Genomic DNA, 18009 nt, shown 5'->3' with positions numbered 1-18009 from the left:
CAAACCAGCCCAGTGTTGGTTCTCATGGAACATAAACATCCATGGATAAAACAGAAACACATGCATGTTATGCTGGGAAGTGGTCATGGCTATGAAGAAAAATAAGGCAAGCTGAGCACCCACGGAGGAGGGCAGAGGTGGGATGCGGATTTAGATGGGGCATGCGGGGGTGGAGCACCCACGGAGGGGGGCAGAGGTGGGATGCGGATTTAGATGGGGCACGCGGGGGCTGAGCACCCACGGACGGGGACAGAGGTGGGATGCGGATTTAGATGGAGCACGTGGGGGCGGAGCACCCACGGAGGGGGCAGAGGTGGGATGCGAATTTAGATGGGGCACGCGGGGGTGGAGGACCCACGGAGGGGGGCAGAGGTGGGATGCGGATTTAGATGGGGCACGCGGGGGCGGAGCACCCACGGAGGGGGGCAGAGGTGGGATGCGGATTTAGATGGGGCACGCGGGAGTGGAGCACCCACGGACGGGGGCAGAGGTGGGATGCGGATTTAGATGGGGCACGCGGGGGCTGAGCACCCACGGAGGGGGGCAGAGGTGGGATGCGAATTTAGATGCGGCACGCGGGGGCTCTCCGGGGAGACGGCGCCCGGGCACAGCCTGGGGGTGGGAAGGATGGAGCCGTGAGGCTTCCAGAGGCAGGGGGTCCGGGCAGCTCCTTTCTTCCTTGCTCCATGAAGAGCGTGGAAGCCACGCTCACTGCTGGGCCTGGGGTGACGCCGCTGAGGCTGGGACCTCAGCTGCTTGCAGCTGCTTTAAAAGGAGGGCGGGGAATTTGGCAGCTGTAGGTGCTGATGGATTTTTTTTTTTTTTTTTTTAGATAGGGTCTCCCTCTGCTGCGCAGGCTGGAGTGTAGTGGCGCGATCTCAGCTCACGGCAAACTCTGTCTCCCGGGTTCAAACGATTCTTATGCCTCAGCCTCCAGAGTACCTGGGATTACAGATGCCCGCCACTACGCCCAGCTAATTTTTTGCGTGTGTATTTTGTATTACAGATGGGGTTTCACCATGTTGGTCAGGCTGGTCTCAAACACCTGGCCTCAGGTGATCCACCCGCCTGGGCCTCCCAAAGTGCTGGGATTACAGGCGTGAGCCACCACCCCCAGCCCGGAAGTTCTTTTGATAAAATAAACAAGTGTGGGCAACAGCTCGGAATTAGGAAGGTGAAGAACTGTTGGAGGCTTTGTTAGCCTGGAAATTGCAAAATAGCTGCCTGGGAAAACGGAATTATAAGTTAACTAGGAAACGTGCTGGACTGGCGGGAAGCGTGGGGCCTGTTGGAGGCCTGTGGCTGTGAATTTTAGGGGACTCCAGGTGGCAGGGTTTGCTGTTTCCTTCCAGCCAGGTTTCAAGGGCTCCGGTGCAGCCCTGAGATGGGTGGACAGTTGGAGCTGCCAGGGTCAAGGTCACTCCCAGGTCCAGGTTCACTTGACAGAGGAGGGACAGGCAGAAGCCCAGCACCAAGGGGAGGACGGGGCGTCAGACGAGAAGTGGTGGCTGGGGCAAAGATGGGGGTGCCATGGACTGGACACGGTGACTGGGCAAAGATGGGGGCACCATCGACTGGACACAGTGGCTGGGTAAAGATGAGAGCACAGTGGACTGGACCTGTTGACTGGGCAAAGACAGGGCGCCATGGACTGGACACCTGAAACTGAGGAAATGGGAAGGAAAGAGGTACCCTCGGACAGTGGGATGCTTAAACTGAGGTTTCCGAGGAGGGACAGGTTTTGGTGATGACCACAGGACTCAGGAAGAAACGTGTGATGCAGGACAAGATTCCTGGAGGTGAAAATTGTCTGAATTAAAGACCAAGTTATTACCTTCATAAATATTGAGGTCACCAAAAATAATGATAGGAGTAGAGGTCAAAAGAGGCCTCATTCAGGTACCAAACCTTCCCCCATGAGGAGGGGTTGTGCAGAAAATCTGCAGCAGAGGGAGTGTCTGCAGCATCTGCTTCCGAGGACAGGGCTGTGGTCAGGGGCAGGAAGATCTGGGGTCTTCCTGGGGGCTGGTTGGCTCCCACACAACTCTGTTGACACAGGCAGGCAGGGTGGATGTGCCCTCCGGTCCTGGTTTGCTGAGCTCTGGTTGCAGCCGGGGTACTTGGAGTGCTATGTGATGTGAGAACAGACAGCAGGGCATCCTCAATAGCTGCAAAAGAGACAGAAAAAAGCAAATGCTCAGGCCCTCCCCAGACCGTGGAGTCGAAATCTCCGCTTAATAAGATCCTAGGTGATTCGAATGCACAGTGAAGTTTGCAAAGCACCAGCAGGGAATAAGAGGGGGGAATATTTACAGACAAGGAGGAAGACGTAGAGCATTTCTGCTGGCAGGACTCTGGAATCGGCACGGGGTAGAGTTGGGAATTGCTTCACCAAGAAAAGTGGAAACACAAATCCAAGATATCCTACACAACGCATCTATCCCCTTCCTCTTCTAGAACCCTCTCAAGCAAAGGGATTTGTCCCTCAGTAAAGCAATTAAAAAAAAAAAAAAAAAAAAGGCTTGTTGTTTGAGAGGAAGGCTTTCTTTGAAGGTGCTCTTGGTGGGGTGAAGAGGGAAGGAAGACCTGGGGCCCTGAAGCTGTGTCCCGTTTCCCAGCCATGGGAAGGTGCCCCTCATCCTGGGAATTTCATCACTTGAGCATCATATTAAACAGTATGAGGAACTGAAGGATTCCAGACCCTAATCTCTAAGAGCTGATAATTCAGAATGTGTGAAACACAAAGAAAAACACAATTTCTTATTTTCAAATGTTTCCCCATTCTTTCATTAACATGCATAACATATATGTTTTCATTTTTTTGTTTGGTTTTGTTTTGTTTTGGTTTTTGAGAGTCTCAGTCTGTCGCCCAGGCTGGCGTGCAGTGGTGTGATCTCGGCTCACTGCAACCTCCACCTCCGGGGTTCACGCCATTCTCCTGCCTCAGCCTCCCGAGTAGCTGGGGTTACAGGCACCCACCACCATGCCTGGCTAATTTTTGTATTTTTAGTAGAGACGGGGTTTCACCATGTTGGCCAGGCTGATCTCGAACTCCTGACCTCAGGTGATCCAACCACCTCGGCCTTCCAAAGTGCTGGGATTACAGGCATAAGCCACCGCGCCCAGCCCGTATATGTTTTCATAAGGCCCTCAGCTCTGCCTTGTAGTCTCGCATACCTGACACAGGGCCACATTTTCTTAATCAAGCCCCGGTCCATCCTTCATTTTTGGCAACAGCACACTCACGGTCCCTGCGGTCAAACTTCTCACACTTCAAGAGAGCACAGGACATGAGTTCCCTGAAACTTCATTAGCCCCCACTTCTCTTACGAAGGATGATTGAGCTTCAAATTGTATTTAAGAATATGCCTTTTCAATTATTAAAAAGGCAAAAAATAACAGATGCTTGTGAGGTTGCAGAGAAAAGGGAACACTTATTCGCTGTTGGTAGAAATGTGAATTTGCTCAGCCACTGTGGGAAGCAATTTGGAGATTTCTCAAGGAACTTAAGACAATTGCCATTTGAGCCAGCCATCCGATTACTGGGATATGCATCCAAAAGAAAGTAAATTGTCCTACCAAAAAGATAACATGTGCTCCTGTGTTCATTCATGATAGCAAAGACATGAAATCAGCCTAGGTGTCCATCAGTGGTGAACTGGATAAAGAAAATGTGGTACATTGACACCATGGAACACTATGCAGCTGTAAAAAAAGAATGAAATCATGTCCTTTGTGACAACATGGATGACTCTAGAGGCCGTTACCCTGAGAAAATTAATGCAGAAACAGAAAAACAGTGCATGTTCTGACCTGTAAGTGGGAGGTAAACACTGGATAGTTGCGGACATAAAGATGGGAGCAATGGACCCTGGGAGGGGGCAGGGGACAGGGGTTGAAAAACTATTGGGTTCTATGCTCACTACCTGGGGCACGAGATCGTTCATATCCCAAACCTCAGCGTCACGCAGTATACCCCGGTAACAACCTGCACACGTACCTCCTGAACCCACGAGAAAAGTTGAAGTTAAATGTTTAAAAATACCTTTTTAGTAGTGTAAACAAAGCTATCCTAGAAATAAGAGGCAAGACAGGCCCAGGACACACATGTTGCTTGAAATCGGAAAGGACGTACTGACCCCCACAATAACTGAAGTACCATTGGGGGCTGTGGTGAAGGCAGGAGAATGAAGGGAAGTCGTCTGTGCCCTGAAGTCACCTCCCCCGGAGGGAAGAAAGCTGTGCTTCAGCATCACCAGCAGAACTTGGGGGGATGCTGGCTGGGGGACAGTGGAGACCGGGGCAGAGGGTCTTGGTGTGTTTTTAAGTGAATTTTTAATCTCCAGCATACACCAGGGAAGAGACAGCGTTCATTGATGGTTCTGTGACAGCCCAACCATGAGAAAAAAATGACTCTGTGCATTTAAACCGAGGGAATTTAATCCTAGGAGGTGATTCCATGGGCCAGGGAAGGACTGGGAGCCCCATGAAAACAGCCAGGAATGAGGAAGCCACAGGCCGGCCCCTGCCCCAGGCTGGGTGGATGCTGGAGAGCTGAGTAGCTGAGTAAGAAGCCCAGAGCCTTGGGCACAGGCCACCCGGAGACGGCACCAGGGCCCTGCCCTGCAGATGGGTGGGAGAAAGAGAAATAGGGCCGCTGAGATGAGCCTGGGGGACCTGGGGGGACTCAGACCCCAGATTCTGTCTCTGCCCTGGGCTGCGGGACCCAGGCCCCCTGAGACGACGGAGCAGAGCTGAGCGCTGGGGGCAGGTTCCGACCCTGCACCGCCTCCACCGGCCGACTTTCCAGATGCCGGTTTACAGGCCTCCTCTGCTGATTTGTGTAATCTTAGAATTCTACTGGTTCTAAGTGAGCCTGGACTTCCTTTATAGGCGACAGGCGCGGGGCTTGTGTTTGGGGCAATGGGAAATGCCTTTCCCACGTGAGGGTGTGGCCTCTGCAGCTCGTTATTCCTGCCACGGTCGCTGTGCTTAGAAGAGCACAACTCCCTTCTGCCTGCGCTCCAAACGCCTTCTTTATTCTTAACCTACTCTGGCAGTGCTCTCAAAAGCATGTATTTTTAGGCTTCTGGGTAGAAAGGACTGTGGTTCCTCCGGGAATAACCTGTTGGAAATCAAACAGAGAAGAAGCCGGGATGTTTCTGAACAATGCCAAGACGCAGCCGGCCTCCTCGAGTCCATGAGAGCATCGTGTTCCTTTGATTTCCATTTTCCACGGCGGAAACTGCATCCTTCCTTTGAGACCCGCTAGAATCTCCTCTGATTAAAGGGTCTTCTTGCTTTCCACGGAAACCTCTTCCTGGGAGCAGGCCAAACGTTTCAGTGAGAGGTCGGGTGCCTCTCGCGCTGCTGCCACCGTCAGAATCCGCTGCCTGCCTCGTCCATGCCAGTTCCCAGAAGGCGCCCGGTGCCAGAGGAGTTTGAACCTGATCCAAAATGTGTGCACCATGTAGCTTGGGAAAATTCAGCAATTAAAAGTAGCTAAAACTAAGCAATTTATGACTTACAGATGTCAATTTATGACAGAAATTACTGCATATATTGTACCAGCAAAATGACATTTATTTGGTAATTAATGATTAAAACAGTCATTTCCAGATGTTATGAGCCACCTGGTGTCTGGTGGCATTCAGAGAGGGCAGTGCTGGCCCAGGCTGTGAGGACGCGGTGCTCCTGGCAATGGGGCAGGGTCTCCGGCAGGGAGCTGTGGGTAACACTGCTCTCCCCCCATGTCCCAGGATGTTCCCACAGTGACTTGGTACAGACCGTGGGGGTGACATACAGTTTCTGCCTCAAAAATCCTGACAAACGTTTGCTGAATGAGTGACTAAACAAATGAATTAATTAAGGGTTCCATTCCACAGAAGGTGAAAACCAAAACATACAGAAAATCTAGGTCAACAAAATACCTGACAAGACCACAAGGATCCATTCCATTTCCGCCAGGGGTGAGTGTCCGGCAGGACCAGGCCAGAGGAAGGTGCTCTCTGACCCCAGGGCCACTCTTCATGCCCTTCTCTCCCCTTCCCTCCCTCCTCCTGTCCCCAGTAGATGTGTTGATTGACTGTTCCCTGAAGCTGACCTTGGCAGCCCCTCACTGAGTGCTGGGCAGGACAGCCGCCCATGTTCTCTGGAGCCACTGTGGGGTGAACACACAGATCCTGCTCCCACCGGCCCCCTGGGGCGAGCACTGGGGCTGTGCCTCCCACTTCTCTTCACCTACCCTCAAAAGGGCATCACTCATGGGTCTGCAGGCATTTCACGCCCCTAATGCCCCAAGAACAGGGCCCAAAACTAGCCAGAGAGGAGGGAGAGTGCAGTGAAACCCAAGGCTGTATCCACTTACACGGCGCAGGCCGTGGCTGCCCTGAAGTGCAGTCCACGAGCTGCAAAAGGAAGGCTCCTGGCCGCAGGCCAGCTCCCCCCATGGGCGTCCTGGGGGCTGCAGAGCCACCTGCTCAGAGTGGGAGTGGCCAGGAGCAGCCTTTAACCCCCGATTGATAATGACTTGCTCACACGACTGGGACTGTATGGTTCTGTGATCGGCTGCGAGGGAGGAGGCTCAGGCCACTGCGGAAGGAGGGCTTGGCCAGAGCCTGCGTGCCCCACGCAGGAGGCCACCTGGAGCCCCTCAGCCTCACTCACCTCACTCCGCCCCCCTGGGGTGGCCATGCTGCCGCTCCTGAGGCCAGGACTCCGTGTCTGCAGTATAAAGGCCGGTCAGTCCCATTCTCTCTGCCTTTCTCAGCACGTTCTGACAAGCCCAGCTCAGCCCTCACTTCTCAGAGCACCTGTCTATTTGGTACGTTGTGTCCCGGAGACATTCACAGCCAGAAGCCCGGCAGGACCTTCGATTTGGCCATCACTGGACCTGGGGCGCATCGGCCACCAGAGGGGCAGGAAGGAGGCTTTGGGGAGCAAATCCCCAGGCCCCGGCGCCTCAGGTGCTTCCTTGTTTTCTTGTTTTATTTCTCAGTTACCAAGTAAGATGTCATTGGAAGATAGACCTTAAAATTATTTTAGTTTTGCTTTAAAAATAATAATGGAAGCTTTACCAGTTCTACGATAGAGGGATGGCAGGAAAGGTGGGCAGAGGGACAGCCGCCTAGGAAGGGAAGGTGTGACTTCATTTATCTTCATCAGCTCTGTAAGGACACCACCTCCAAACACTGTCACCTTCTGAGGTCCTGGGAGTCAGGGTTCCACATGTGAATTTTGACAGGGCCAAATACAGCCCAGAACAGCCCCTTTTCTGCTGTCCTTTTTATTTTAAAAGCACAATGCACCTTTGGTCTCTGAATTCTGCACGATTCATCCTGTTGCAGCACAAACAGCGCTCGCACAGCGGCCTGGGAAGTGTGGGGACCGTGAGGCAGAGACTCCACGTTTTAGATCTGCCACCTCTTCGCCTTCACTCTTGCCAAATGACTAAGCACTCGGGGTTGCGGTTTTCTTGTCTGTACAACCGAGGTATCTACTGTATCTACTGGTCTCCAAATCTCTTCTAGCTCCCACAACTCTAACAAATTCCAAAATCAGTTCCTTTCACTCCAAAGCCGTGAGACTGCATAACACTAACACCTCTCCAGTGTGGGTCTGTGTGGCTGCAACCTCCCAGAAGGGGCCTGAGGTTCGTGCCATTTATATCTCCAGTAAATAGTGGTAAATAGGGCCATGTGGGCCATCAGCTTTAATCAACTAGAGAGTGTCATTAGCTGCAAAAATGTGTTGACTCATATTCGTTGGTTTTCAAAGACCTATGGCGGCTCTGAGGTTTCCAGAGCCAGCACGATCAGTGCAATTACACTGAGACTCTCCAAAGAATGAGCTTTCTCAGAAAATAGCTGCTGTTCGCCGTGTCAGGCCAAAGGTACTCTAGGAAGGCATTTTCCATGGTACTTTGAGGTTAGCACTTCCAGGAAATTCGGGGAGAATAAAGCAACAAGGAGGTGCTTAAAAATTTGATCAGAGGCCCAGAGAGGAAAACAAACCAAATGTCGTTGTGTGTTTTCCGAGTACAGTGGAGCAGGTGGCCGGGCAGCCTGCAGGGGGGAGGGGTTCCAGGTGTGGGCTGTGGTGTGGGGAGCAGGGACCCCATTTCTCAGAGCCTACTGGAAAGAGGGGAAAATCTCTTTGGCCCAGCTGGGTGTAGGGAAGACTTTGTTTGTCTTTGTGTGTTTACTTTTCAGTCCCTGGTAGCCTCTCCTAAACAATATTGTGTGTTGTGTTTTGGAGGGATTCCCTCTATTGTAAGCTTCTATTGCATATTAAGAGAAACTCAAGGATTCCTGGATGGGCACGGAGAGCTGCATCTAATCTCTCGCTGCAGACCCAGCATCCAGGAGAGGGGGTGAGAGGCTCTCCTGGCTGCCGTCTCTCTGGGATCACAGTTGGCTGGAAGGAAGGGTCTGGGGTCGTTCCCACGCTTGAGCAGGGATCGGATCGTCCCGCTGGGCACCCTGTGATATTTCCTGCCTTTCCAGGGCATCGGTTTTGGAGTCTAGAGAATGGGGACAATGGATCTGGCCAACTCCGTGACAATGAGGAGGAACAGTGCATTGCATTCTCTCTTATGCAGTTCTCTCAGTGCAGTGCTCTGCGTTGCGTTCGCCTCTTATTTAAACTGACCATGGGTGGGTCTCGGAGGAAGAACAGGAGGCAGCGTCTTCTTTTAGCACAATCAGGACAAATCCATGCCACTGGGTGGAAACACCAGCCCCGGGCACCCTGCTCGCCCCTGTGCCCTCCTCCCGTCTCCCTCCTTCCTTCCTGCATTTCTCCCACAAATATACCTTTGGAATGATCAAATAACAAAGATGAATCACAATCCATCCACTCCCAGGGCTTTCAGAAAGAACGCCTTGTGTCCCTGCTAAACAGAGACAGTTGAATTTTTTTAAGGAAACTTGTTTTTCCTGCTGAGTTCCAACTTATATACTCGGGGACCCCCCAGCTCCACGCCCCACCCCACTCCCCCTTTCAGTGAGAGAGGAGGGGACCCCCCAGCTCCACGCCCCACCCCACTCTGCCTTTCAATGAGAGAGGAGGGACCCCCCAGCTAAAGCGATTCCACCCTAGTGTTTTGAACTCCGTGTACCGGACCCCAGCCTCTGCTCCCACCCTGTACTGAAAGCCGGCTGCAGTTCCCCTCAGACATCTTCAGATTCTCCCTCTCTTTTAGCATCTTGTAGTTGGCAACTCAACAAGCTTAATTCAAGAACAACGACAAAACAACACCTCTCTCCCCCACCCCTGTGGCCCAGCCAGATCCCCTCATTCCCACCAGGCCTGCCTTGGCCCCTCACACTCTGGCCACTCACTTGTCCCTTTTAATAAAACTGTCAGCCCAGGTCACAAAATAACCCTTCCCAGGTTCCTAACTCTCCAGGTGTCCTGGCATCATGTGACACCATTAGCCAACCTCCCTTGAGTGTGGTATTTTCCATGTAGCTTCTGCCGGCTTTTCCTCTTCCTGTTTCTGTCAGTGCCAGTATCTCTTTCTCTCATTATCCTAGACCATTACTCCCCCTACCCTTACTGGACTGCAATTCACATCTGTGGCTTCAACTGCAACCCATGCATTTGCCAAATCTGACCCTCTGGTGAGACTTTATTCACCCTGCTCCACTGCCTCCAGGGTATCTTGGCTGGGATATCTCACTGGCCTTCCCAAATTCAAAGTCTGTGAAACTTAGTTTGTCATCACTGTCTCTGGACCTACACAGTGTATTCACCATGTCAGTGAAGGGGTCTTTGGCTATGCCAGGGGTCCCCGAAACCACCCTTGGGCTCTGTACTCACTGGTACTCACTGGGTAAGGCTGGTGCACCAGCAGCCATTGTTTAACTTTGTGAAAGTCCACAAATTGTCACCAGCGAAGGGAGGGGAGCCTGGGTGACAACAAGGAGAATCCAGGCATGTGCCTCCAGGCGTCCTTGCCCAGTGAGTTTCGGGAATGGGCTTAGTTCCCCCAGAAATGATGGTGAGAATGTATGCAATGTCACCAGCTGGGAAACTCACCTGAGCCTCCGGGTCCAAGGTTCAGCCGGGAAAGCTCAGCTGAGCTTCGGTGTCCAAGGTTTTTATTAAGGGTCAGTCACTTAGGGAGGCAATGTCTGTGTGACGGACCACAGTGGCTCAGCCTCCAGCCTCCCAGAGGGAAAACAGAAATTCTCTATAATTCCATCGTTAAAATAAACTATCTGGTCAAGTGAGTACCACGTAGCCCGAATCCTCAGGCCCACAGAATACTGTGACCAGGCAAGGCCTTCCCAGGCCTGTTTGGGGCCTCACCAACAGCCCTGCCCTGAGTCTTGGCTCTGGCCTCCAGATCAGTCCTGCAATGACAAGCCAATGCCTCTCTCCCCTCCCCACAGTGTATACACCAGTGCAGCCTCTCCCCCCTACACAGTGTATACACCTGCACAGCCTCTCTCTCCCCCTCCCCACAGTGTATACACCAGTGCAGCCTCTCCCCTCCCCACAGTGTATACACCTGAACAGCCTCTTTTCCCCCACCCTACAGTGTATACACCTACGCAGCCTCTCTCCCAGTTTCCCCCAGAGGCGATGACGTCGCCTGCACTGCTATGCACACACAGTGGTGACCGACACGCCACAGTATCTTATCTTCACGTCCTGTGTCTGTGTAGCCAAGGCCTCCCGCCCAGGTCCTGCTCTCGACGAACGGCTTCTGTCTGCTCCTGCCGGGCTGTGTTTACTGCGTCTGTTCCTAACATGCAGTGCTCACTGGGTTGTTCATCCTTTCCCCAAAACCAGCGAGTGTGTTCGCACTTCACAGACCCTCCCTTCCTGGCAGCCCTGCCTCCAGCCAGCCCTCATCGCGTTCCTGCCTTTCCTGGCATTAGCCAATGGATGCAGGGGCCTTATCCGGTTTTGCAGGGAGTCATTTGTCAGGGCCTTCCATCGGAATGGCTATCAGGATACAGGTAATGGGTTCTGCAGGAACCTCCCGGCGTTGTTTTCACCCTTCGCCCAGCTGTGATCTCCTAAACATCATTACCATCCTCTGGCTGGGATGTGGCCTTTCTGCAAAGGCTTTATCATCTGCTTTAAGGGGCAAGAGATGCCTGGTACAGGGTGGCACTCTTGTCTCACATGAGACCCAGGACACAGGGAGAGTTGCTGCCCCTTCTCCAGTGACTTGTGGTGAGAGCGTTGTGATTGGAGAGCCACAGTGTCCCCAGGCTGTGTCCCCAGCTCCTCACCATTTCTCGTCAAAGTCAGGAGCAGGACAGAAAGGCAGACTTTTTCACTGCGAGTTGCAGGTGGTAATTTTAGAGCTGGTCAACAGTGGTAACAGAAGCACAGGAGAGCCTTCCCACACAGTGGAGGCCAGTCTATAAGTGCAGGAACCTGTTGCCGAAACACCAGGGGTTTGACCTACATCCTGCTGCTCTCTGCACAGAAAGCCAATCACTGAGACAACGAGTACTGCTGACGCAGAGGAGAGGAGAGCTCAGTCTCCAATCCATCTCCTGGACCAACTAAAATCGGGAGTTTACGTAGCAGGGAAGAAATGTAACCATGTGTGGGAAAACAGGAACCAGGGAGAGTTAGGAGGAGCCACTGGTCAACAGGCAGCAAAGGCAGTCAAGGCAGGCGAGGGGCTGGTGTCTTGCTGTTCCGATGCAGTGATCTGGTGAGTTTCAGCTCCTTGGTGCTTTTTTTTTTTTTTAAAGGACTGAGGGTCATTTTCTGAGGAAGAAACTCAGATAAAACAAATGTAATTTTCAAGCTTTAAGACCAGAAGTGTCCATTTCTCTGTTCATTTCAAAAAGCTATGGGACTGTTGGGTCAGTTTGAAATCTGTGCTCCCTGCAGCCTCCCTCATCCTGCCCACTAGCACCGGCCGTTCTGCTGACTGCTCCCAACACTAGAGTGTGCAGGGCACTGACTACATGCCCCATGTGCCCTCACTGCGCTTCTGCCTCTGCTGACCTTGGGGTTTCCTTGTTGCTTTTCATGGAGTGCAGTGCAGTCAGCATAGGCCCCTCTGCCATCCTTGCCAAGGCTGCCCATGCCCACGAACAGGTAATACCCCTCGGCTGCTAAGGCTGCAGCATTCCCAGAGCTCCACGAGGACCCTTCCTGGCTAACCAAGGCCATCTTCCTTAAGGGAAGGGGAGGAAGGGGAAGAAAATGTCAGGGAAGAGATAAAATTCGCACAGCCAAGGTCACTGCCCGTGGGAGCTCACTGAAACTCTCTTCTAACTTTGTGTGTGAGGAAATCCGTTCTCGTTTCTGTTCTACTTGTTTTCCTTTATCTTATATCCCAAAGAATCTATTGTTTACTATTACAAACATCCCCCAAATGTTCAGATCACACTGATTTTAATTATTTCGAACTATCTTTAAACATAAAAAAGATAGAAAATGGAAGTAAAGTGCAAAATGTAGCTAGTCTTCCAGAGAAGGACACTGGTGTGAATTGCACCCACTGTATCTGGTTCTGAAAATATTCCCTAGTGGGATCAATACTCGTTAGGAAGCGTGGAGCCATGGCTGCACCGTGCTACACACTTCAGAATGAAGTGGCACCACACGACACAGAGGCTCAGAATGCCAAGGCCAACAGCTATGAGACAGGTGGAGAGATGGGGCTGGTGTTTCAACTCCTGTTACTGGGTGCTCAGCAAAAGTCAGTTCACCAAGACTACGAAACTTCCCAGGGACCATCCACATTCCTGCTGCAAAGGATATATATATGTGTGTGTGTGTATGTGTGTGTGTGTGTGTGTATATATATTTTGCAATTATAGACTTCACATATTATATAGACTTTACTTAATATGTAGACTTTATATATAATGTAGTCACTTTGCATTATATAGCCCATATGTATTTTGTTTATTTGACATATTACATACTCTTATCGTATACATTCTACATGTTATATAGACTTTACGTGGTATGTACACTTGACATAGCATTTGTACTTTACATATTATATAAACTTTATTATGTGTACTTTACATACTAACATACATTTCACACTGTATGTGCACATTACACATCGCATAGGCTATACCTGCCTCCTAGACGTAAGAGCAGGGTCTGTACCTGTGCATCCCTTCCCGCACCTGTACCCCCTGTCCAGGCGCCAGCATTATCCTCCTGCCACCACCTGCTGTGCCCGCCCCCAACAGAGCCTTCTCCAACCCTGCAGACCCCGCCGTGATGACTCTGGCTGGGTCCTCTGCAATCCAGAAGGGTGGTCCCTCAGGTGAGCAGCTAGTCCACGTCCCATGTGAAAAGCTGCAGCCCCCAAGCCTGCTCCTGAGAAGTCTGCCCTGGGCCAAGGAGTGGCGCTGCCCATCAGAGCCCCTGAAGGTGGCACACAGCCCAACACTCCACACCCCCGGGGGCTTCATGCTGCTGCCCACCAGGTGGTGACCAACGGGAGGGGCTGTGGTCACCCACCAGCCGATGCCCCTGGAAACTCAGCAGCCCTGGTGCCACCTGCCTCAGGCCAGGCTCACCCCACTGCCCTCTCAGACCCTGGTGTTGCTTTCAATATTCACATAACAACAGCATGCAGTTTCATGACTGTCCTCAGCAGGGCCCAGAGGGTCTGCCTGGGACGGCTCTACTCCACGGTCAGGAAAACACACAGTGAAGCCATCATTGCATGTTCGTCACGTCCCTGAGGTCACCATTTAGTGTTTTGTTTGTTTGTTTGTTTGTTTGTTTTGTCACCTGCAATTCTTGCTTTCAGTAAGAGCTATCTGTGGGCCATCACAAACGTGTTAAGGTCCCATTTTGCAAGAGATACGTTCTTAAAATACAGACAAAATTGACGATGAGATGAATTTGAGATTTCTGGCCAGAGCTGCCTCACGTCGCGGGCGGGCTGTAAACTTAACGCACCTTTGCTGTTGCGCTAATAAGCGGGCCCAGCGCCGCCCCTTCACAGGGAAGAAGAAGGAACGCAGGCCCCGGCTGCTCAGGAGAGCACAGGCACAAATAATTCCACCACATCATTGTTTGGGTCTATTTTTTATTTCAAAAGCTCCCTTCATCCGTTAAAGAATGAAGTTGGTGACAATTTATCTTTCCTCTGATGGTAGCATTTCTTTTCCAGTTGAAATCTCTTCATCTGCCAGGGTGTGTGGGAGACGTGAACAGCTCCCAGCCCGAATAAATGCGGCAATGGACGGCAGATCTGCTGTTACTGTGATGTCTAAATTGTCCTTCAGTTAAACTGGAGAGGTTTGTGAGAGCTTTAATTGATCTCTTTTTGGATACAATGAGCTATCAAACATGGAATACTAAATAACAGGCTTGTTGTCCGCATCTGCTATTCAAGGGAGAGGGAGCTATTTAAAATGTGTTCCCAGCATGTTAATTGCAGGAGGCCTGGGCTGCACTGCAGACCCACCTGGAGGACGCCCTTCACAGGCAACTCTTTAAAGTTGGAAAGACCTGGCGCAGCCCTCAGACGAGGCCTGGCAGAGGAGGGCAGGCAGAACACCCAGCTTCTGCTTCTCGGGGTTCCGTTTCTGGCTCTCAACGCGGTCATCCTGCAGCATGGGAACGCAGAGAGCAGGGAGAGCAGGGAAGGCACCCCACACTGCCCCAGGGCTGGAATCCCACCCGCCCCAACAACCCAGGCAGGGAAGCCGCACCGTCGCTGTAACAGGCCTGCAGCTGTCCAGCCGCGGAGTTGCAAGTGGAAAAACACCTGGACAAGAGTCTGCTCGGGCGGACAGACGGCTGTGATCCAGTGAGTGGGGTCTGGATGGCTGTGATCACAGCGTCCGAATTGCGTCTGAGTGGGGTCTGGGCGGCTGTGATCGCAGTGTCCAAATTGCATCTGAGTGGGGTCTGGACGGCTGTGATCCAGGGTCCGAACTGCGTCTGAGTGGGGTCTGGGCGGCTGTGATCACAGCATCCGAATTGCATCTGAGTGGGGTCTGGACGGCTGTGATTCAGGGTCTGAGCTGCATCTGAGTGGGGTCTGGGCCGCTGTGATCCAGGGTCTGAACTGCATCTGAGTGGGGTCTGGGCGGCTGTGATCACAGCATCCGAATTGCATCTGAGTGGGGTCTGGACGGCTGTGATCGCAGTGTCCAAATTGCATCTGAGTGGGGTCTGGACAGCTGTGATCCAGGGTCCAAACTGCGTCTGAGTGGGGTCTGGGCGGCTGTGATCCAGGGTCTCAACTGCGTCTGAGTGGGGTCTGGGCGGCTGTGATCCAGGGTCTAAACTGCGTCTGAGTGGGGTCTGGGCGGCTGTGATCCAGGGTCTCAACTGCGTCTGAGTGGGGTCTGGGCGGCTGTGATCCAGGGTCTGAACTGCGTCTGAGTGGGGTCTGGGCCGCTGTGATCCAGGGTCTGAACTGCATCTGAGTGGGGTCTGGGCGGCTGTGATCACAGCATCCAAATTGCATCTGAGTGGGGTCTGGACGGCTGTGATCCAGGGTCTGAACTGCGTCTCAGTGGGGTGCTACCTTCCAAGGCCACCGGTGAGACTCACATGCCCTGAGGCAGGTGGGCCAGGAGGGAGGGGCTGTTGCCTGACGTGCCCTCAGTGGCACAGACTGAGTTTATTTTCATTCTCCTACTGACCATGTTGGCCACGAGAAACTCGCCATTTCCCGAGTCAGATGTGGACTTGCTCATCTCAGGACCCACAGGCTGCCCTTTAGGGACCAAAAAACATGTGTCAGCCAAGAGTGAGGAACTGCAAATAAAATCCTGTTTCCTTCTTATATTGTTGAGAATCAGGGCCTTGATTTGGTTCCCAGATTTTAAAAACAAGTCAGAGCTGCCATGATTCAGATAAAATCCAAGCTGTCTGTTACACCTCTAATTATCAGCTTGCCTTCTGGGTAAAATGGTACTATTCAATTATTGGTTTTGTTCACTTGTCAGCCACCAAAAAAAAAAAAAAAATTATCATTGCTTTCAAACCACTAAAAGAACAGAAATTCTGCAAATTGCTTTCTAAACATAGCTACTTCCAACCCAATACCTCTCTGCAGAGTGTCAAAAATTGTATAATGTTATGTTGCATGCAAATCATATTTAATGGGGGCTGTTTCTAAGATTTTGTTTTACATTATGTAATTTTATTGAAATGATTTCTTTTGTCACCACTTTATGTGTGGCTCATTTTGACACTTTCCACTTATCACGTAAAATATACGTTTTATCCAGCCCCTGTAAATAAAAGCGAAATTGTCAAACAGGAGTGTGCCGCTTTAAATTCCCTTGTGAAGTGAAGGCAGTAACTAGCTCTCCTGGGCAACTTCAGGGTTCCAAACACCATGGGTGGGCCTCCCTAATTTCCAGTGTACCCTCTACCTGGCCAGCTGTGTTTCGTTTCCTGTTTGAGAGAAACGAGACCACCATAGTTAGCCTAGTCCCGGAGAGGTTACTTACACTTCAACACCAACAGGCCCAGTGTCCCCTTTCTGTAGTCTTGGAAGCCAGGCACACAGCACTGGTCGATGGGTTTGCATCAGGCCAGACCCTGGCATGGAGAAAATGGCACCAGCCGCTGTGGAGTGAGCGCCTAGCACCTGCAAGGCTTAGGCAGAGAAGGACTCCATGCCCCTTCAAGCTCACTAGCAAGTGGGTAGCACACCTGTTGCACTGCTGGACCACAAAATAAATAAACAAGAGACAAAGCGTTCAGGAAATGTTAAGTAAGGTGCGTAGTCCCAGAGCAGCTACATCCTAAGGTCAGCTTTGAACCTGGAGTGCTGCCCCTGGAGTTTCTGTTGTACCCGCTCTGGCCTTGCCTCCCCTCTGCTACAGTCTCCGAGAGGAAACTCTGGCTGTAGGATGCAGACTCACATCCCAGGGCTGACGTGCATGCTGTGTGGAGCCAGGCAGGTCTCTGCCCTCTCTGGCCTGAGACCCCTCACCTGTCGTGAGAATGACACCAGCACCCTCTGAGACCCGCAGGACAGCAGAGAGGCCTCGGTGAGGGCAGATGGGATGCCATGCAGTGTGAACCTCTGGGCAGGCAGAGCCTGTCACTCTCCCTCTAGGGATGGAGCTGAGTGTCCACTGCGTGCGGCAGCAGCCAGGGTCAGGCGGCATGGGCGGCAGAGGCTTCTCCTGCCCTGATTTCTGCTGAGTTCCTGTCCTTGACTGCCATGGCCCTGACGTTGTGTGACGTGCTCCAGTGGCACTAAAGACCTCGAGCCCCTCAGTGTGCCTGGCCTCAGCCTACTATACCCTCACCCAGGCCACGTCCATGGGCAGAACGCTCCCCATCCACCACATGATGCCCATCCTCCAAGGGCCCTGTGGCCTCCATGCCTCTCACTCTTCCCACAGGTCTGGGTCAGGTGTGCGTCCAGCATGTCCTCTGGGGGCCACGTAGTCCTCCGAGATAACACACACTGGGCTCTGCCACAGCTGCCCGCTTCTCTCTCCTCTACCAGATGCTTGGGGATGTCCTGTCTCACTCCTGGATCCCCTGTGTCTGATGCAAATTGAGGAGAGGGTGAAGGAGGGATCAGAGGAGACCCCTCCAGCTTGTGCTCTGGAAGCGGCTTTGCAGTCTGGCCAGTCCCAGATCAAGACCCCTGTGGGACGCCCACCAGCCGGCACAGACCCGCAGGCTCCCTCCTTCCCAGAGGCGTGCGACCCCCGCAGCCACAGACACAAATGCAGGCACCGCAGAGACTGCCAGACTCTCTGGACGTGTGCAAGAACGCGGCATTGGCCCCGAAAGGGAAAGGAAGGGAGGCGGGCAGGTGCGCAGTACATCCAGCCTCTAAAGGAGCTCCCCCAGGCCTCTGTGTCATCCACGTGTGTCTCAGAAGCGCTCCAACTTGAGCCCTTCACCACCTTGCTCTAGGAGGAGCTACTGCTTGCAGTTCTGAACTTTCCATTTTTTTAAAAAAGCAATTCTTTTTCTTTTTTATTTTAAGTTCCAGGATACGTGTGCAGAACATGCAGGTTTGTTACATAGGTATACATGTGCCATGGGGGTTTGCTGCACCTGTCG

At 52.3% G+C, this 18009-nt stretch overlaps 1 protein-coding gene across 4 annotated transcripts in view; it reads left to right on the top strand.

Annotated features, from left to right (window-relative positions):
- Nucleotides 1–18009, top strand: part of ADARB2 (adenosine deaminase RNA specific B2 (inactive)) — a 531551-nt gene that overhangs the window by 157196 nt on the left and 356346 nt on the right. The gene's annotated exons all lie outside the window — the stretch shown is intronic.

This window comes from Symphalangus syndactylus, chromosome 10, assembly GCF_028878055.3.
Source record: "Symphalangus syndactylus isolate Jambi chromosome 10, NHGRI_mSymSyn1-v2.1_pri, whole genome shotgun sequence".
Classification (NCBI taxonomy): Eukaryota; Metazoa; Chordata; class Mammalia; order Primates; family Hylobatidae; genus Symphalangus; species Symphalangus syndactylus.
Note: the sequence above shows the minus strand (reverse complement) of the source record. Positions and strands in the feature narration are given on the sequence as shown.